Below are 22,188 nucleotides of genomic sequence, written 5' to 3'. Positions count from 1 at the left end.
ATAGCAGCACTCTCAACAATAGCCAAATTATGGAAAGAGCCTAAATGTCCATATACTGACGAATGGATAAAAGAATTGTGGTTTATAGACACAATGGAGTACTACGTGGCAATGAGAAAGAATGAAATATGGCCCTTTGTAGCAACGTGGATGGAACTGGAGAGTGTGATGCTAAGTGAAATAAGCCATACAGAGAAAGACAGATACCATATGGTTTCACTCTTATGTGGATCCTGAGAAACTTAACAGAAACCCATGGGGGAGGGGAAGGAAAAAAATAGAGGTTAGAGTGGGAGAGAGCCAAAGCATAAGAGACTCTTAAAAACTGAGAACAAACTGAGGGTTGATGGGGGGTGGGAGGGAGGGGAGGGTGGGTGATGGGTATTGAGGAGGGCACCTTTTGGAATGAGCACTGGGTGTTGTATGGAAACCAATTTGACAATAAACTTCATACATTGAAAAAATAAATTAATTAAATAAAAATTTGCTTTAATGGAAAAAAAAGAGAAAACTGATATCTTTAGTCACGAAAGAAATACTAGAATTCATACTTACCTCATAAATTAATTGTATAAAAATTAAGCCACAAACAATATTAAAAGGCAAAAATGGACTGGAAAAGATTTGCAGCAAATAGCATAAGTATATCGACTTACGTGGATAATCTTTATGTATACATGTTTAAGAAAAACATAAGTTCAACTATAAAAATAAAGAAAACAAATTACCAAAACTCAATCAATAGGACAATAACCACTTGAAGAACTGTTCAACATCTGTAACAACTAAAGCAATGCAAATTGACAACAATTTTACTTGCCAAACTGGTACAAATTTGACAAATAATGATGTAGTAAGAAAGACAGTGATATATATCATAGGAGTTGGAATGTTCATTGTAATAACTGTGCTGCACATATATACATGGATAAAATAAAAGTAGCCTTTAAACATTAAAAAAAATAAACTTTTCTAATAAATCAAGCATACAAGTAACTGTAAGACACAGGTGAAGCAGATGTGGAGACTGCCAACATAACTCCCCAGGTTCTCCCTTGTTGCAGTAGGATGCTCTCTGGCCCAGATATATATATACATGAAAGATATCACTTACAAAAATGGAGGTATTTTTGTCATGACATATCACCCTTTAATATTCTAATACTTACAGGGTAAACATTCATATATTGCTGTAGGCTGTGCTTCATAAAACATAAACTCCATGTTCATTTACCATGAGCAAACTAGAATAACAAGGTAGATCCTGCTAACATTCCATTATCTATCTTCTAATAAATAACACTAGGAAGAGATCTAGTTAGCATATTTTCATGGAGACTTGACCAGGCCATTTGCTTCTGTTATTCCTATCTATTCTTTCCCCCTCCCCATATCTCTTTCTTTGTGCCTCTCTCTCTACTTACCCTACCCCTTTTTCTTGACAATGAAACAGAGAATGGTTATAGAGCAGTTACTAATACTTTCCTTCCAATAACCAGAATATTTAAAGAGTATAACATTATAAGAAAGGAAAACTATAAACTAATTTATATATCCCTCCAACACAGATACAAAAATCTAAAAGGTAATAACACAAAAACAGTGATTTATAAGTAAGATAAAATACCAGGATATGTTAGTTCTATCCCAGAATGCAAGCTTATTTAAACATTTGGAAATCAATCAAAGGAATTCACCATATTAAGCATATGGAGGGAGAAAATCATACTAATATTTTTATAGCTACAGAAAAGGCATTCTAATAAAAGGTATACTGGGTTGAATACTGTCCCCATATCATGTCCACCCAGAACTTCAGAATATGACCTTCTTTGGAAATAGAATTTTGGTAGCTGTAATTAAGGTAAGGATCAAGATAACGTCATACTGAACTAGGATGGACTTTAAATCCAATAGGTGTCCTTATAAGAGGCGGAAAAGGACACAAAGAGACACAAGGAAAGAGGCTATGTGAAGACTTAGAGGCAGAGACTGAAATTATGTTGTCACAAGCCAACAACTGCCAGGAGTCACCAACAGATGGAAAAAGCAAAGAAAAATTCTCACCTAGAGTCTTTAATGGGCATGTGGACCTGCCAGCTCCTTGATTTTTGGACTTCTTGCCTCCAGAACCTTCAGAAAATAAATTCCTGGATTTTTAAGCTACCAAATTTGTGGTAATTTGTTACAGCAGCCCTAGAAAAATAGTATAGAAGGGAACTCATTCTGATAAATAGTATTTACACAAAAACTACAGGACACATCATAGGTAATGTGATATATAAGAGCTTTCCCCCGAGACCAGAAATATATCCACATTCTTCTTACAACTACGTCTAGTTTGTATTTTACAAAAGGTTTCACAAGCAAAATATTTAGTATACTATTGCCTGTTTCTTTCAACAAATGGTAAAATAAATGAACTTTAAGAAGTGCTAAGGAATACAACAAAATGGGAAGACAGTTTCCAAAGTGTTTTAAAAGCAAAAAAAAAAAAAAAAAAACCATAAGCAACAAAAGTTGAGTTATCAAAGCAACACCAAAATCACAAGATTTTCAAAAACACAGACTATGTCTTAATATCAACTGAAACCTATGACATGAGGAATGAAACTCACATTGTTTTGAATTGAAAGTATAATATGATTTGCAAAACACTAAGAAGGTAACCAACTTATGTAAAGCAGGATATCTCAACCTCAGCACTACTGGCATTTGGGGGAGTCTAAATCTTTGTTGTGGGAAGCTGTTCCATATGTTGTGGGATATTTGGCAGTCGTTCTGACCCATACTCAATAGATGCCAGTAGCAGCAAAGTTTAACCACCTCATTGGGACAACCAAAAATACATCCAGACATTACCAAATGTTCCCTAAGGGACATCATTATCCTGGGTTGAGAATCACTATTTTAAGAGTAATTATGGATCTTCACTCAGTTCGTTCTTATGGAGCTCACATTACATGATACCTTCAAGCATTTAGTCTATACTAAGAACTAGCAACAAGTCAAACATGTCCTATTATAAGATTGCATCCAGATGGTATGATTTGCACCCAAATAATCAAGGAAGAAGTCAAACTTTCACTATTTGCAGATGATTTGATACTCTATATAGAAAACTCAAAAGACCACCAAAAAAAACTGCTGAAACTGATACACAAATTCAGTAAAGTTGCAAAATACAATATGAACATACAGAAATATGTTCCCTGTCTATACACCAATAATGAAGGAGCAGAAAGAGAAATCAAGGAATTGATCCCAATTACAATTGCCCCCAAAACCATAAGATACCTTGGAATAAACCCAACCAACAAGGCAAAAGATCTGTGTTCTGAAAACTATAAAACACTGATGAAATAAATTGAAGAGGGCACAATGAAATGGAAAGACATTCCATGCTCATGGGTTAGAAAAACAAATATTGTTAAAATGCCTGTACTACCCAAAGCAATTTACACATTTAATGCAAATCCTATCAAAATACGACCAGCATCTTTCACAGACCTAGAACAAACAATCCTAAAATTTGCATGGAACCACAAAAGACTCCAAATAGCCAAAGCAATCTTGAAAAAGAAAAACAAAGCTACAGGCATCACAATTCCAGACTCCAAGTTATATTACAAACTTGTAATGATAAGGATAGTATGGAACTGGCACAAAAACAGACACACGGATCAATGGAAGAGAAGAGAATGCCCAGAAATGGACACAACTCTATTGCCAACTAATCTTTGACAAAGCAGGAAAAGAATATCCAATGAAAAAAAAAGACACAATAAATGATACGGGGTAAACTGGATAGCAACATGCAAAAGAAGAAAACTGGACTACTTTCTTATACCAAACACAAAAATAAATTCAAAATGCATAAAAGACCTAAATGTGAGACCCAAAACCATCAAAATCCTAGAGGAGACCACAGGCAATAACCTCTTCGACATCGGCTGCAGCAACTTCTTACTAGATCTGTGTCCTGAGGCAAGGGAAACAGAAACAAAAATAAACTATTGGGACTTCATTAAGAGAAAAACCTTCTGCACACTGAAGGAAACAATCAACAAAACTAAAAGGCAAACTATGAAATGAGAGGGGATATTTGCAAATGACATATGATGAGGGTTAGTATCCAAAATCGACAAAGAACTAACAAAATTCAATACCCAAGAAGCATATAATCCAGTTAAAAAATGGTCAGAAGACATGAAGAGATAGCTTTCCAAATAAGACATCCAGATGGCTAATAGACACATAAGAAGATGCTCCCATCACTCATCATCAGGGAAATACAAATCCAGACTGCAATGAGATATCACCTCACACCTGTCACAATGGCTAAAATTAATAACAGAGGAAAACAACAGGTCTTGACAAGGATGTGGAGAAAATGGAACCCTCTTCCACTGTTGGTGAAAATGCAAACTGGTGTAGCCACTCTGGAAAACAAAGCTACCATAACTAAAACATCATGGTACTGGCATAAATAAATAAACAAACAAACAAACCAAAAACAAAACATAGGACAAAAACAGAACAAAAACATAGACCAACAGAACAGAGTAGATAGTCCCTTTAAAAAACCTCACACATACATAATCAACTAATCTTTGACAAAAATACAAAGAATACACAATGCAAGTAGGAGAATGTCTTCAAATAGTGTTGGGAAAACTGGATATCCAAATGCAAAAAAAAGAAAAAAAAATGAAATTGGAACTTTATCTTACACCACACACAAAAATCAATTGAAAATGGAATACTTAACTTGTAAAACTCCTAAAATGGGAAATGCTTCTATGCACTGTATTTGGCAATGATTTCTTGAACATGACACTAAAAACACGGGCAACAAAAACAAAATACACAAGTGGGACCGTGTCAAACATAAAAGCTTCTGCAGAACAAAGGAAACAATTAATTAAGTAAAAAGTCAACATACAGAATGGGAGAAATATTTGAAAGCTATTTGAAAACTATGTATCTAATACAGGTAAATATCCAGTATATACAAAGAACTCATACAACTCAATAGCAAAACAAACAAACAAACAAAAACCCAAATAATCCAATAATTTCAAAATGGGCAAAGGACTGGGGTGCCTGGGTGGCTCAGTCAGTCAAGTGTCCGACTTCGACTCGGGTCATGATCTCACAGTTCGTGAGTTCAAACCCCACATTGGGCTCCATGCTGACAGCTCAGACAAAGCCTAGAATCTGCTTTGGATTCTGTGTCTCCTCTCTCTCTGCCATATCCTGCTCTCACTCTGTCTCTCTCTCTCTCAGAAATAAACATTAAAAAAAAAAAATCTTCTTAATGGGCAAAGGACCTGAGTAGACATTTATCAAAAGAAGAAATATAAGTGGCCAATAGGTACATAAAAAGGTGTTAAACAACAGTAATCATCAGGGAAATGCAAATCAAAATCACAATGATGTATTGCCTCACACATTACAGGGATTATAAAAAAAAAAGACAAAAGAAAACAAATGTTGACAAAAAAATGTGGAGAAAATGGAATTCTTATACAATGTTGGCTGGCAGGTAAATTGGTACAGTCATTATGGAACACAGTACAGAAGTTCTTCAGAAAAATTAAAAATTGAACTATGTTATTATCTAGAAATCCCCTTCAGGTATACATACAAAGGAAATAAAATCAATATATTTTCATTTCATAAAGATATCTACAGTCCTACATTCATTGCAGCATTGTTCACAATAGCCAAGATATGGATATAATCCAATGTCCATCTAGGGATGAATGGATAAAGAAAATGTTATATATATATATATATATATATATATATATATATATATATATATGCAATAGAATATCACAGAGTCTCAGAAAAGAAGGTAATCTTGTCATATGCAACAGCACATGTTACCTAAGGACATGATGAACCTGACGGACATCATGCTAAGTGAAACAAGCCAGTCAAAGAAGGACAAATGCTACATGATTCCACTTACATGAGGTGCTTAAATATCAAGTCACAAAAAAGACAGTAAAATGCTGATTTTCAGGGACTGGAGGGGGAAATTAAAAGTTGCTATTCAACAGATATAAAGTTTCAGTTACACAATATGGGTGAGTTCTAGAGCTCAACTGAACAAAATTGTATCTATAATTAATAATATTGTATCGGACACTGAAAATTCTGTTTGGAGAATAGATCTCTTAAGTATCTTTACCACAATTAAAAAATAATCTGTATCTTTGACATCCTTGATGGTTGTACTAATTTCCACAATTCCTCCTAAAATGCAGCATTAATTTGCTTACTATTTTGGTAGATTGATTAGGCTTTATTTGCTTCCATTTGGCCTTTCCTAGCATAATAGCTTTTACTATGCTTCTTAGGTAACATGTCTGGAAATTCTGCCAATTCGTTAGTAAATCTATGCTGATCTGTATCTCAAGCTATAGACATAATCAAATAATGGACTTAGGAAACCACAAAGCACACTGTGAGATGGGTACAGCCAAAATTCCATTGGCCATCTGACCTCCATAAACGTCTATTTTTGACCTGTGGCCCACAATAGCATTTTGATCCTCCAGAAATTTGTCAAAGTTTAGAATCAGTATATAATAATCCCTCAAAGTTCTGATTATTTCAGAGCTCCTCTAGAGAGAATAGGAAAAATATTTCTAGTATAAAATAGTGACAACACAGAAGGGTCTTCCCTCAAGAGGATCCAACCTTCGCTTTGCTCAAGGAGATTTAGGTTGGTAAGCTAGGTCAAGTCTCAGAATTTTTTGAGGGGCCACAATTCCCAATTATAGTGATTCAAGTCAGATTTCTGTTCACCAGACGTAAAGCGTTTCTGCTTTTATATGCTCATCTTTCAGGGCTAGAAACACCATGATGACCTAACCAATGCCAAAGAACTCAGGGGCTCAAACCATTCTGACTCCTGCTTAGGCTCTGGTACCCACTTGAATAACCATACCTACCTTGTCTTTGCAATTTGGTACCACTATTTGGCATTTTCCACTCAGGAATTCTATTAAAGAGCCCATGCAATGGCAGCTGTGCACACTGTGATTTCTGGCCTAGAGAGAATAGTCATCACAGAGCTATTCAGGGATATCAGGACTTTCTTCAAGAATCTATTTCTCAAAGTCTTGATAAAGGGAGTGTTCCCTGTGACGTGATTTGATGTGAGATCCAGGAGCAAATGGTCAAGAAAGAATTCTTGAGACATTTTCAGTGCAAAAAAAGGTGGTTTTATTAAAGCTGGGGACAGGACCCATGGGCAGTAACAGCCATACTGGAATTGTGAGGAGTGATTAGTTATATACTCTTAGTTGGGCAGGGAGGTGGAGACAAAGAAGTTTCCAAAAGGATTTTCATATATTAACGAAGACAGGATCTAGAGGTTCGGCTATTGTAAAGCTAAGTTTGCTTTTCGCCTCTAGCAAAATTAACATTGAGACAGTTGGGAATTCCTGAAGGAATGTCATACTCTGCTTGTCTCAAGAATTTGTAAATGGGTTGCAAGTTGTATTTTAATTTAATTTTATCTACATTTCCTTTTGCCTTTGTTCTCCACATCACCTGGACAGCCCTCCCACCCACCCTATGGTTTAACAGGTCTTACATGACAAATGATAAAGGTCTTACATGATAAATACATGCTAGCATTCCAATTTGTATAAATGTTTGAATACCTTCAATAGTATAACAAGGAAATTCTAAAATATCAACTTAATTATATGTAGTCTGCCTTGGGGCACAGATTTCAGTCAGCCAACCAGGTAAATCATTATAGCTGATTCCAGACCCTTCAGCTGACACATTGATGCTAGAATCTCTACTTAATGAGTCCATGTAAAATTTTTGATTTGATGCAAATTTACATCCTTTCCATTGTCATCCTGCATCCTTAGAATCCAATCCCACAGGTTCCCTAGGTTCCTGTTAATACTGATTGACAAAAAAAAAGGGGGGGGGGGGGATGCAGTTATTTTAATGAGATTGTTCTTTATGGGTCATACTCTGTATTTCATCCTATATGGTATCTTTGTACTTAAATCTGGCTATAGTTCAAGAAGCAATGAGGGGTGATCCAACTGGCTTCTGTGGAGGATCAGCAATGCTTTGCAAGGCAACCACCTCAGGGAGGCCATTACCTGTTCTTTAGACAATAGGAAACTAATGTTGTCAGACAGTAATGGAAAGGCTATTTCTTTTGGCAAAGAAGGATCAGTGCCTGGCATATATTAAGACTCAACAGATTTTGTTGAATGTACGAGTAAAACATGAAATATTCTATCTCTATCCATTATGATATGGGTATATTATATATTATATATATTTATAGACTTGATTTTGTGAAGAAAACATCACCAGTTCCTTTTTTTCCCTGCACTGTCTTCTTGAATGAATTAATCTCTCCTAAGCAATGCACACATCATGCACTGCATTTTAAGTTTTTCTCATATTCTTAAAGTATTCTAGAAAATTGGGCAATACACTTAACTAGTTAAAAGCCTTGAAAGCTAATACTTAATTATGCTAATATTTAATAAAGTAATTTCTCTTAAAGAGAAATTGAATGGCTTCTTTATACTAAAGAATCAAAAAGCAGTAGCTAGACAGATGGAATTCAATGCAAACCTACACTAAAGACCTAGGTTGTTCACTCTGTTTATTCACTGGTTTGTGGTGGCTGACAAATACCACCTTAGTATTTTTAACCAATGAATAGACTCTGAGTTTTTAAAGTATTTTGTTTATAACTAATTCAATATGAAACCCTTTGTGGTATTAAAAACCCAAGTGAGTCAGAATAGTAAGAAGATCTGAGAATCCTCTCTTAAGAGTTATAATCAAAATGGACAATTTTAAAAGACAACCATCTCAGGACTCTGAATATTGACTAAGTCATGCAGCAAATTGAGAAGTCTTATTCAAGTAAACCTGTGGAAACTTTAATGAAAACAATAGAAGTCCATGGAGTTTGAGCCTGGGGATACTCTCACTGGCTCCACTGATGTGGTTTGGAGTGTTGGGGTTCAGAGCCAGTGGCTAAGGAAGAATTTTTGAGATGTCTTCAGTGTAAAAATGTGATCTTATTAAAACACGGGGACAGAACCTGTGGGCAGAAAGAGCTGCCACTGGGGTTGTGATGGTGTTGCAGGAATTTTTTACCACAATACCCGGGATTCGTTGTCTCAACGCTTCAAAGAATGAAGAGGTGAACAAAAATGAGCAGCAGGCAAAGGTTGTTAGAGTATAAGATTAGAAAGTAAGAATAGTAGGAAAGCTCTCTTTACACAGAGGAGGCATTGGAAGTGAATGCCAGAGGATTATAGGCAAAGGTCCTTGCTTTATAAGGTCCTGGTCAGCCCTCCCCCAACCTCCCCCCATGTTCCTTCTCAGGTTCTACACTTATCGGCTTGATAGCTCTAGATGCTGGGTTGTCCATTCCTGATTGGGTATGAGGGGTGGTCTATGGCCATACTTCAGTGTTTTGTCAAATTCCTGAGGGAAACTCCTGAGGTGGGAGTCTGTTACATTCTTATGAGGAGACTTATGCCTGAGGGGGTTTGCTGTGGTCAGACACTCCCAGCATTGTTCCAAAATATGTCTTTCCCCACCCAGAGACCTCAGGTCCTAATCCTTTCCTTCTCTGCCAAATGAATCTTATCTTCTATCATCAGGTGACTGATTATATACTTGGGAGCTGAGGAAAATAAGGACAAGGGGAATTTTTCAAAAGGACTTTCATATGCTTAAGGGGACTCACAAGATACTGGAAACCTAGCTGTGTCAAGCTGAGGTCCTTTTTGCTCTCCAGCAAAGTATTAACATTAAGACAGAGCTCCTGGAAGAATGTTATAGTCTGCCTGTCTCAAGTATTTGTCAATGGGCTGCAAGGTTAGAGGGAAATTTAATTTTATCAACATTTCCTTCTGCCTTTGTTTCCCACATTACCCACCTCCATTATCATTGTGTAGTTCTACCAGGACAGGAAAGCCATGACAATCAGAAGTTTCACTGCTACTACCATAAAGGGCTGACCTGATTTGGAGCATGGAAAAAAAAAAAAAAAAAAAAAAAAAAAACCACCTCCCTGGGTGTGTCAGAAATAGTAGCAATCCCTGTGGCAAAGGAATGTAAAAGGCCACAATCATAGCTAGGCTGAAGCTACTATCCTGATCAGAACAAAAAACCAACTGGCAGACTAACCAGAAATTAACAGGGAGACTCAGGGAATGAAACATTCAAAGTGAGCTCTGATAAGTTCTAGCATTTATCTGCTGTCTTAGTTTCTTATTGGTGCTATAATGAATGACCACAAATTTAGTGGCTTAAAACAACACAAATTTATTATCTTACACTTTTGGAGGTCAGAAGTCCAAAATGGATCACTTGGGCTATGTTCCTTCTAAAGGCTCCAGGAAAAAATTCAGGAAAAAATTAATTCCTTGCTTTTTACCATTTCAGAATGATACAGTTTTGGAGTGATGGGCTCTAGAGCCAACGGCCAAGAAAGAATTCTTGAGACGTCTTTGGTGCAAAAAGGTGGTTTTATTAAAGCATGGGGACAGGACCCACGGGCAGAAAGAAAATCTATAAATATCATTTGTAAAAATATAGAAACTAAGATTTAATATTTAGAAAAAAAATAAAATCACCTAAAATCCCACAAACTAGAAACACTATGTTGTAAAGTCTAAATATTACCATATGTATATTTATATGTAATGTTTTATATTTTATGTTTTTTAATTAATCATAAATATATTTTTTGTTTCATTTATCTGAAGTTCTAATTTGTTTCATGTGCTTTAAAATCTTATAAACATAGATTTAAGTGTATATAGAAGTTCCCTTTCTTATTCACGTAGCAAGTAGCTTTTCATAGGTTATTATGATAACTATACTGTCCTCAATTACTGAATTTTTCCAAATATAAGGTGATGTTTTTTGTTCAGTAATATTTCTTTTTTTTATTTTTTTTTTATTTTTTTTTTTTCAACGTTTATTTATTTTTGGGACAGAGAGAAACAGAGCATGAACGGGGGAGGGGCAGAGAGAGAGGGAGACACAGAATCGGAAACAGGCTCCAGGCTCCAAGCCATCAGCCCAGAGCCTGACGCGGGGCTCGCGAGATCGTGACCTGGCTGAAGTCGGACGCTTAACCGACTGCACCACCCAGGCGCCCCTGTTCAGTAATATTTCTATAGCATGCTTTATGCTAACAGTATAAAATGAGGAAAGTTCCAGATACTCTGTAATGACTATACACATTTTGTTTGAGGAAAAAAACAGAGGAAAGTTTATACTTTTTCTAGTTTTACTGTATTTGATTTAGGATCTACTTGGGAATGTGGGATGCTGAAGTTACTCTGTTAGGAGAGTATCATGACAGAGAGTGGCTGTCTGGCTTCCACACTGGTTACCATTCTTCCATCTGTGTGTAGATGTCAGTGAATTCAATTCCCTAAGTCACTTGTTGAAGATGGACTCTCCATCAAATCTCCCACAGGGGCTTATAGGCCCCTAGATTTTGCTTACTATGTCATCTTGAACTTTCCACTATGAATGTTAATGAAGACTGTCATTTAACAGTGCCTACCTTGTGTCAGAAATTGTGCTACCATTGTTTACAAAGTTAGGTAAAAGCTCCTTTTCTCAAAGGAATCATAGTTGATAATGAAGAACTAATATGCATAAGAAATTATAATATACTTTATTATAAAGATTTACAAGATAGTTCGTAGACACTACTCTGCTTAGGGCAGTCAATGAAAACTTCAGAATGGCTGGCTTTTAATCTAAATTTTGAAAGATAAAGGAAGAGGGGAATAAACATTTCTGCCAGATAGTTTTGCCCATATAACCTCAAATCTTCATGACATCTGAGGAAGTTAGACACCTCCCATTTTATGGAAAAATAAATACCATCAGCATAATTGGCTAGCCTTCCCTAGTTTATATAGATTACACATGGCAGAACTACGTGATAACCAAGTCTATCAGGCCTAGGAGCCAAAGATGGTTCCACTTTGTTATGACCAGGAATGATACAAATAAAAGTACATGAAAGAGCTGATAAATGTGAAAAAATATAGTAATGTGTTCAGTTCATAAAGGGTCTTCTGTAATATGCAACTGAATTTTAAATATCCTGAATGATAGAACCAAAAGCTGAAATTGGAAAGTAATATAACCACGTTTGATTTTTAGATAGACAAATCTGAACGCAGACTATAGAATGGACTAAACTGAGCTAAGAGTGGAGGCAGTTAGGTCATTGAGAAATGAAAAATACATAAACTTAAATAAGATGGACAGTGAAAATGAAGAAGAGGAAACAAAACAGAAATATTCAGGAGGTGTAATTTTCCACCTGACATATAAGGTGAGAAGGGAGAAAGGGTGCCTCAAAGATTTCTGGATGAAGCATCTGAGAGAACAGTCATGATATTTCCTAAGGCATTAAAAAAAGAATAAAATCATGAGTTCAGCCTTGCATATTTTAATGTTGAGGTGCTTTCAGGATGTCCATTTATGTAACATAGTACAGGCCTGGATATATTATTCTAGAGTCCAGGCATAGAGCTATAGGTATAGAAATCTTTGTAAGTGGGGAGTAGTTAAAACAGCAAAGCACGTTTGAAATTTAAAAAAAAAAATTAGGTCTCGTGAGTTATATCAATACTCAAAAATAAGCAGGAAAAAAATCTATGCATCAGTGAAAGACACAAAAAAGATGTTAGAAATACAGGAGAAAATTGAGTTCTCTGCTATATACAAATATTAAGAATGCATTCAGCTTCAAGTAACAATGGCTTATTTACAGCCTCTTAAAAAAGTAAGTTTTTATTTTTCTCACATTACAAGATACCAGAAGGTAGACCCTTGCTGATATCAAAGACCTTTTAGACTGGATTTTTTTTTCCCCATCTGTTCGTACTACTGTCCTTAACATGTGGACACCCAGAGCTCAGGATTGCTGCAACTTTAAGCATTGCATTAATATTGAATGCAGGAATAAAAAAGCTAAACAAAGAGCCTTCTCTACATCAATCTTTAAATTTTAATCTGGGAAAGAAAATCTTCCACAGAAGGCATTATTCTGTATCTCATCAAGTGTAGGCTACATGCATGCCCCTCTTACACCAATCCATGGCCAAGTCACATAGATTATCATATTTCATCCCAGGGCTAAGATAAGAACCTACCCTCTCCCAAAATTGAGAAATCTCCACCAAATGCCTAAACAGATAAGTGGTCTCTTAAAATGGACTGGGGTGGAAAAGGCTTTGGGATAGGAAACATATATAGCAACTAATGACAGAAGAAATTTCAAAAAAAAAAAAATGCATGCTCAATAGTACCAAATTTGGAGAATAAGTATGTAAAATAAAGAGTGAAAATTGAATATTATATGTGAGATTTTTACATGTAGACTATTGTATGCTGAATCCCTGGTGACATTTCTAAAAGGTCTTTCTGAAGTGCAAGCTTGTTTTGGCTTGTTCAATAAATAGAATGTATAAGTTAAATAAACTTAACTGTGAAGGGTTTGGGAGAGAAAGGAAAAATAAGAAGACTCCCACCATTCCGTCCTTGACAGATCTGATTTCTGAAGGAGTGACTCTATGTGTAAGAGATCAAGGGAAGTGAAAAGTTGAGATGAAGGAAAATGGCTGATTGATGCATCTAGATCTTTGGGGAGTTCTAAAGTATATTTGGAACTGCTAGCCTTGAAGAGTGCAGAGCATTGGTTAGGAGCATGCATTTTCAAGTCCTACAACTCTTGATACAGTCCTAGCTGTGCCACCTCATCTTTATGAGGCTCAGTTTCATTTGTGAAACAGGGATAATAAAACTGAATCTATCTTATGAAGTAATTAGAAGGCTTAAAAGAGATAATTTACTTAACACAATGCCCTAAATATTGAAGACACTTAAATTTGTTACCTGTGATGATTAAAACTGATTAAGTATTAATTATAATTTACTAACTTTTACTCTCAGATATACAGTAAATTACTAATTTACTAATCTTTACTCTCAGATACACAATATTTTATTTAATTTTAGCTTGTCATTAAGTAATCTGTATATTAAAAGTGGTCATGGACCAATGGTGATAATCATGTCATGAACCAAGTATTAAAATTATTGACCCTGTGTCCCTGAGTTCCATTTAAATTTAGAAAGCCCGATGTAAGAAATGATAGGATATGTTCAAGTCATTTTGTCAAGGTCACCTCTATAAGGCCAGTGGAAAGGTAAATATTAAGGGGCTAAGAAAGGTTCAGGTAAGAGAATATAGAATTAGTGTGGAAGTATTAATAAGGATGTGACAGAATAGACAACATTTACATGGTGTGAGAACACTTAGGGGAAGGGTCAGGAAAATGATCAATAAATCTTTGAGAAAAATTAAAATGAGGTTTGACTATGGAATTAAAATTAACCCCTTTGGCTCTATTCTCAAAATTTACAATTATATTTTTTTCTTTCAAATATCCCCTCTATATAGTGATTTGTGGCTAACCTTATTTCTTCCAAGTTCATTTTTCTCCTTTCAGTCAATTATATCTAACTTAATTAGCAAGGAAAACAGGAAAGCTATGTTTCTGCCAGTGATACTTACCCTTTTTAATTTTTATCCTCCGGTCACTTGAAAAATCAGCTCTCCTGTTCCAGTCAATGGGTGGTCTAAATGATTCTGTGGTCACTGAGATTGTGTTACTGTCCTTTCTTGCTCTTGGGAGAAAAGGGGTGTTTGTTTGTTTTTACCTTGTTATGTTCTTTGCTCTATTTAGTGATCATGTTGGGAAATCTTTTTATTTTGTTTTTGATAATTTTTGATTCTCACTTACATTCTCCTATGTACTTCCTGCTGGCCAACTTGTCCCTCATTGATGTGGGCCTCTCTTCGATTATAGTCCCCAAGACAATCAAAGCCCTTTTAAGTGAATGCCAAGTAATTTCTTTCCAAGGTTGTATAGCACAGAAATGCTTCATCCACATCATAGGAGGAATGGAGATGGTGTTACTCATCGCCATGGCATTTGACAGGTGCACAGCAATCTATAAGCCACTTCACTACCTGAACATGATGAACCCTAAAATATGTGTTTCATTTGTAATCACTGGATGGGTAACTGGGCTGATTCATGCTATGTCTCAGTTTTCTTTGATTATAAACTTGCCTTTTTGTGGTCCTAATGAAGAAGACAGCTTTACTGTGACTTCCCAGGATCATAAAACTTGCATGCACAGATGCAGCCAAGTTTGAGTTTATTATTGCTGCCAACAGTGGCTTCATGAGCATGGGCACCTTCTTCCTGCTACTTCTTTCCTATGTCTTTATTTTGGTCACTGTCTGGAAACATTCTTCAGGAGACTTATCCAAAGCATTTATCACTCTGTCAACTCACAACATTGTCGTAGTTCTTTTTTCACTCCATTCATGTTTCTCTATGTATGGCCTTTCCCCACATCATCAATTAATAAATACCTGTTTGTTGTTGACTTTGCTATCACCCCTGTCATGAATTCTGCCATCTGTACATTACAGAACAAAGACCTAAGGGTATCAATAAAACGATTGTGCAAAAAGATAGCATATTCCAGAATTTGTTGACCACATATATTTTTGAAGCTTTAAAACGAAATACCCAATTACATGCTGGCCGTCTCCACTTAGGCACTCCAAATTTAACATACCTTGAACAAACTCATCATCTGCCATCCTAATCCTGCTATTACTTCACTTGTGGAGTATAAGACAATTACCATGATGGAAAATGTAAATACATCACACTAAAAATTGATATTCTTACAGCAAACAGCATCATCAGACAAAAACGTTTTAAATTTGAATTTCTGGTTATTTTGCAAATAAAAGGATATAATAACATGGTCTCTGCTATTCATAAAGGCTAAAAATAATCTGTAAAATGTCATAATGAATCTCAAGCATCACCAAACCGAATTGTTACATATGTATGTGTGTGTATGTGAACATATATGCGCGCGCGCGCGTGTGTGTGTGTGTGTGTGTACATAAAAGAAGACCGAGAGACAAAATCAGAAGGTAAGGAATTTATTTAGAAGGGACTGCTAGGAGACTGGTTCGGAAGTGGAGACATGAGACACAGAAAACAAAGACAGCAGAGGATGTATTAACTAATATCCTACTACTGTGAACATTAGGGTACAATCCTACTGTGGCCCTCTAAGTGACTGTACATATTCTATGACATTTAATTGCTTCACTTGAGAAGGAAGCTGTTTACTTCTGTGTTGGGGTAGCTCTGAGGCATTGGCTCCATGGCAGTTCCAGGCTTCCCCACATAGTGGGTTAAGCAGTTATGACATCTAAAGAAAAGCCCTCAGGCAGAATATCTCTGCAGCTTATGGTGTAAAACAATCTACATTCTTGGGAATATTATGTGCAGAAGGATATATGCATGGCATCAAAAGCATCAGAAACAGTCCACATCTTCCCATGCTCAGAGACATTCATGCTCCATATAAATTCACTCTATCATTATCATTCAAACACAGGAGTATTAATGAAACAAGTGTTAATGGGTTCTATACACCGCACATGTTCCCAGGAAGATATTCACTATCTTCCTCCTCCCTAATCCATTCTAGATTTCCCACACATTTGTCCAGTACTTCTGCTGATCTAGATAACGTGTCCAGATCCATATCTTCTTATTTAAGAAGTTGAAATCCATGATTACCATGCTCTTATCAGGCTGTAATCACTGCAATTGCCCATTTAGAGTTACGACCAAGTATAGTACCAATTCTATTTTTCTGGGATAATGACAGTTAATTATACTTCACATGATAGTAGCTGTTCTTTGTCTGCTGATCTATAAACACAAGGAAATCAAAATGACCAGTGAGCTACTTAAACTTTAGGTTTATTAAAATGCTTACTCTGTCCCCAGAAGAAGCATTCACTCACCCCCCAGTGGAGGTCAAAGTTGTAGATCCTGAAAGCTCAAGTTCTCTAAGGAAGTGATGGTTAATGGAGCCACTTTCACCATCTACTTTCATTTTCCAAACCTATGCATTCTAGAACGTAATACTTTATAATGTCCATTGGTTCAAAGTATGTATTGCATGTTAAAGCACAAAGTGTCTCCCCAAATGCACTTACTTATACCTTTACTTGCACCATTAAAAGGCTATTCTCATGTTCTATCATTTGGACAACTTCTGCATGACACAGCGTATTGTTGCACCAATGGACCACTTGTTTGTGTGCTCACTGTTGTACTTTCTAGGCTGTAAAGATATTTCTTTGCCCAAAGCAATGTTATGAAGGATATTAGACATTCCGTATGTCTTTGGATCACTTAATGGCCAAGGTACAGTTGTAAGGATAGTCAAAGTCATACATGGAAAACATGTTTATCCCAGTAAGAACTATCCGCTCTTCTTCCAGCGTGAAGACCTCATGTAAATAACTAGTCATTAAGTTGCTGATTAAATTCATCCAGAGATAAAACCACATCAGGGTTCAGCATGTATCTGTGTTTCTGGAAGGACATTCAACAGTGGTTGTCACTATAACTGCCTTACTGAGAAGAAACCATACTGAAAGAATCCATGCAAAGACTTCATCTTTAACATTTAAAACTACTTCATTCAAGGGCTCAGGGGTACAGAAAGGAACCATGAAAAGACTTCATCCTTACTATTCAGAACTAACCACTTCATTCATGGGCCTATTATATAAGCACTAGAGTGGCTGAGCCAGGTGATCAGCTCTGCTATTTAACACTATTCTTGGAGTGTAGTAAGAACAGAAACATAAATAAGAATTTACTTGTATTTCTTCATGCTTTCTTCCAGCTAAAGAAGCAATTATATCACATATCAATATGGCCCGTGTGTAAGTAACCACTATTCACTTTAACTGACAATCCCAGTTATACAGAAATTTAAAAACTGATCCACAATGGGGCGCCTGGGTGGCGCAGTCGGTTAAGCGTCCGACTTCAGCCAGGTCACGATCTCGCGGTCCGTGAGTTCGAGCCCCGCGTCAGGCTCTGGGCTGATGGCTCAGAGCCTGGAGCCTGTTTCTGATTCTGTGTCTCCCTCTCTCTCTGCCCCTCCCCCCGTTCATGCTCTGTCTCTCTCTGTCCCAAAAAAATAAAAAAAAGTTGAAAAAAAAAAAAAACTGATCCACACTTATGAGGACAAATATCATAGACTAGAATCATTTGACAATTCCCAGCAAAATACAAGGTTAATTGTGTTTTTTGTGTGTGTTTTTTTGGTGTTTTGCTTTATTTTGTTTTTTGCTTTCCTTAAACACATGAAATAAACAAGTAACCCATTTGGTATGAAATGGAGAGAATAAATGAAATATCAGCCGCAGAAACCAATATGTTAACATTTAAGAAAAGGTTGAGGTAGGAAATATGTTGAATGTACACTCATAATAATGAAAATACAATGATTAGAATAGTAAACAAAGTCCAGGACGGATTTAAGTTTTATCCTATAGTAAATGTGGATTCCCAAAACAGGAGTGAATAAATCCATATACACACAAATAATTAAGCATTTGAACAAACAAAATGGTTAGGTTCTTCACACCATACAAGACACGTGTTCAAAATAAATTGGATCAAAATATTTTTTATATTGTGTCATAAAACAGCTTTTAAAACTGTTGGTGGAATTCATATAGTTGTTCTATAAAATATGGAATTTTAAACAAGGCAACACAAAGAGAAAACATGAACAAAGACTATATTTTTCCAGACTAACTTTAAATTTGTCAAAAACAAATGTAAAGACTTTTGCTTTTTAGTTCTGCACGTAAGAAGTTTGGAATAATTACTCTATCCTAACAAGTTAAAAGTGGAACAGACTGAAAAATCAACAACTCTTCTTGGGTTCAAAAGAGAGGGGAGGACATGGGGCAAACTGCTACCCCAAGATTAGAGAGACAGACAGGCAAATATGGGCCATCATAGCTTATTGAAGCAGACACAAACCTAAACCATGACTGATGAATTCCTGGAGGGTAGACAACTCTGAGAGTTAAAAACTGTCCAGGAGGACATACCCATAGGGGGCATCAATAATACTGTGAAATTTACTTTAGGCAGCTTGACCAGATTCACCTAATAAATATTTGAGAAAAACTTCCTCAGACTTTTGGTAGAGGGAGAGGAAAAGGAACCATTTGGAAATATGCCAGAGCACTCTGATTTTCTCAAGAATCCCTGCCCTCAGGGAAACTAGTTAATCAAAATCTAACCTAAGTATAAGAGTAACTGACCTGGGAAGGCAAATATCCAACTCCAGCCCACTCCAGCCATCATGTCCCATCTAAGAGAAAAGAAAAAAAGTGAGAAACACTTGTGAAGTTTACAGTTCAGAAACAGACTCACTCAAAATCAAGACTTAATTATAGCACTACATAATTCTTCCTCTCTACTCACACCTCACCACCACATTACCAAATGCCTATTTATAGCAGTTTCTTTTATTGAGTGTGTCATGTCTACCTATCAAGAAGAAATCACAAGATATACATAAAGGCAAAAGCAAAATTTGAAGAGACATAACAAGCATCAGAGCTAGACAAAGCAAGAATGTTGGAATTATCAGACCAGAAATTTAAAACTATGATTAATATATTAAGAGCCCTAATGGATAAAGCAAACAGCATGCAAGAACAGATGGCCAATATAATCAGAGAGATGGAATTCCTAATGGAAAAAAAGAAATACTACAGGTCAAAAACACTATAACAGACATAAGGCATAAAGAATGCCTTTGATGGGCTTACTGGTAGACTGAACACAGATGAGGGTAGAATCCCTGAGCCAGATGATATATTAATAGAATCCTTGAAAACCAAAAGGCAAAGAGAACTAAGAAGTAAAAAAAAACTAGAATCGAATACCTAAGACCTATGGGACTACTAAAGAAGATGTAGCATGTGTAATGGGAATATCAGAGAGAAAAAAATAGAAAAAGAAACAAAAATATATTTGAAACAGTAATGACTGCGAATTTTCCCCAGCTTAATGTCAGACAACAAGCCACAGATCCAGAAATCCCAAAGAAGACCAAGCTGGATAAATCCCCCCCAAAAATACACCTACGCGTATCATTTCTGAATTGAAGAAATCAAAGGTAAAGAAAAAAAATCCCCAAAGAAGTCAAAGAAAAATATCACCCTACCTATTAAAAAAATAAATAAATAAATTACATCCAACTTTTCCTCAGACACCATGCAAAAGAGAATAGAGTACAACATTTAGAGTATCGAAAGAAAAAAAAGTAGAGCCCTAGAATTCTGTACCTTTCAAAACTACTCTACAAATGTGAAGGAGAAAGAGATACATTCTCAGAGAAATAAAAATTGGGTGAATTTGCTGCCAGGAGACTTGCCTTGAAAGAAAAGTTAAAAGAAGTTCTTCAGAGAGAAGAAATCCCAGCAACCTATTTTATAGGTACTGAGAAACTGATTCTAACGCTTACATGGAGAGGCAAAGACCCACCATAGCCAACAAAATATTGAAAAACACAGTTCAAGGAGTGACATTACCTGACATCAAAGCTTACTATAATATTACTTACTCTGGGTATTAGTGTGAGATTTTAGCAAAATTTCCTCCTTCTCTAATTGTTTAAATTCATGTTATGCAAAAATAAAGACTAAGTTTTTAAAAACGTACTATAAACCTATAGTAATCAAGACAGTGTGGAATTGGCACACACACACACACACACACACACACACACAAAGATAGGTAAATCAATGGAATAGAATACATAACTCAGAAATAAACTGCATAAATATTCTCAGCTGATTTTTTACAAAGGAACAAGACATTATAATGCAGCAAAGATAATCTCTTCAACAAGTGGTGGTAAAAAAAAAAAAAACAAAAAAAACAAATACCCACATGCAAAAAAGGAAAAAAAACAAACAAAAAAAAAATCTATACACAGACCTTACACTCTTCAAAAAAAATTAATGCAAAATTGATAATAGACCTAAATGTAAAATGAAAAATTATAAAACTTCTAGAAAATAACATGAGAAAACTTGGATGATCCTGGATATAAGGATGCCTTTTTATTTTCTTACTGAGGTATAATTTATATACAATATTATGTTAGTTTCAAGTGTGCAACATTATGATATTTGTATATTTTGCAAAATTATAGTAATGTCCTTTTAGATACAACATCAAAGACACAATCAATGAAAGAAATAATTGATGAGCTGGACTTTACTAAAGTTAAAGACTCTGTTCTGCAAGAGACTATATCAACAGAATGAGAAGATTAGCCACAGACTGAGAAAAAATATTTGCAAAAGAGACATCTGATGTCGAACTCTCTAATAAAAAGAGTTAAGTGGCTAAATGACTGAAAGAAAACCTGCCTAAGTGACATATCAGATAAAGGTTTAGTATCCAAAATCTATAAAGAACTTATCTAACTCAACACCCAAAGAATAAATAATCCAGTGAAGAAATGGGCAAAAGACATGAATAGACAATTCTCTAAAGATGACATCCAGATGGCTAACAGACACATGAAAAGATGCTCAACATCACTCATCACCAGGGAAATACAAATCAAAACTAGAGTGAGATAACACCTCACACCTGTCAGAATGGCTAAAATGAACAACTCAGGGAACAACAGATGTTGGCGAGGATTCGGAGAAATAGGAACCCTTCTGCACTGCTGGTGGGAATGCAAACCGGTGCAGTCACTGTGGAAAACAGTATGGAGGTTTCTCAAAAAATTAAAATAGAACTACCCTACAACCCAGCAATTGCACTACTAGGTATTTATCCAAAGTATACAAAAATGTGGATTCAAAGGGGCACATGCACCCCAATGTTTACAGCATCACTACTGAAAATTGCCAAAGTATGGAAAGAACCCAAGTGTCTATCGACTGATGAATGGATAAAGATGTGGTATATATACACAATGGAATATTACTCAGCAATCAAAAGTAATGAAATCTTGCCACTTGCAACAACATGAATGGAACTAAAGTGTATTATGCTAAGTGAAATAGAGAAAGACAAATACATGATTTCACTCAAATGTGGAATTTAAGAAACAAAACAGATGAACAAAGGAAAAAGGAAAGAAAAAATAAGATAAAAATAGAAAGGGAGACAA

General features: G+C 35.8%; 1 pseudogene; it reads left to right on the top strand.

Annotated features, from left to right (window-relative positions):
- The first annotated feature begins 14,691 nt into the window (after positions 1 to 14,691).
- Positions 14,692 to 15,631, top strand: LOC123583657 (annotated as a pseudogene).
- Positions 15,632 to 22,188: the final 6,557 nt, after the last annotated feature.

The sequence above is a fragment of the Leopardus geoffroyi genome, chromosome B3, assembly GCF_018350155.1.
Source record: "Leopardus geoffroyi isolate Oge1 chromosome B3, O.geoffroyi_Oge1_pat1.0, whole genome shotgun sequence".
Classification (NCBI taxonomy): domain Eukaryota; kingdom Metazoa; phylum Chordata; class Mammalia; order Carnivora; family Felidae; genus Leopardus; species Leopardus geoffroyi.
The sequence above is the reverse complement of the archived record's forward strand: the minus strand, read 5'-3'. Positions and strand labels throughout refer to the sequence as shown.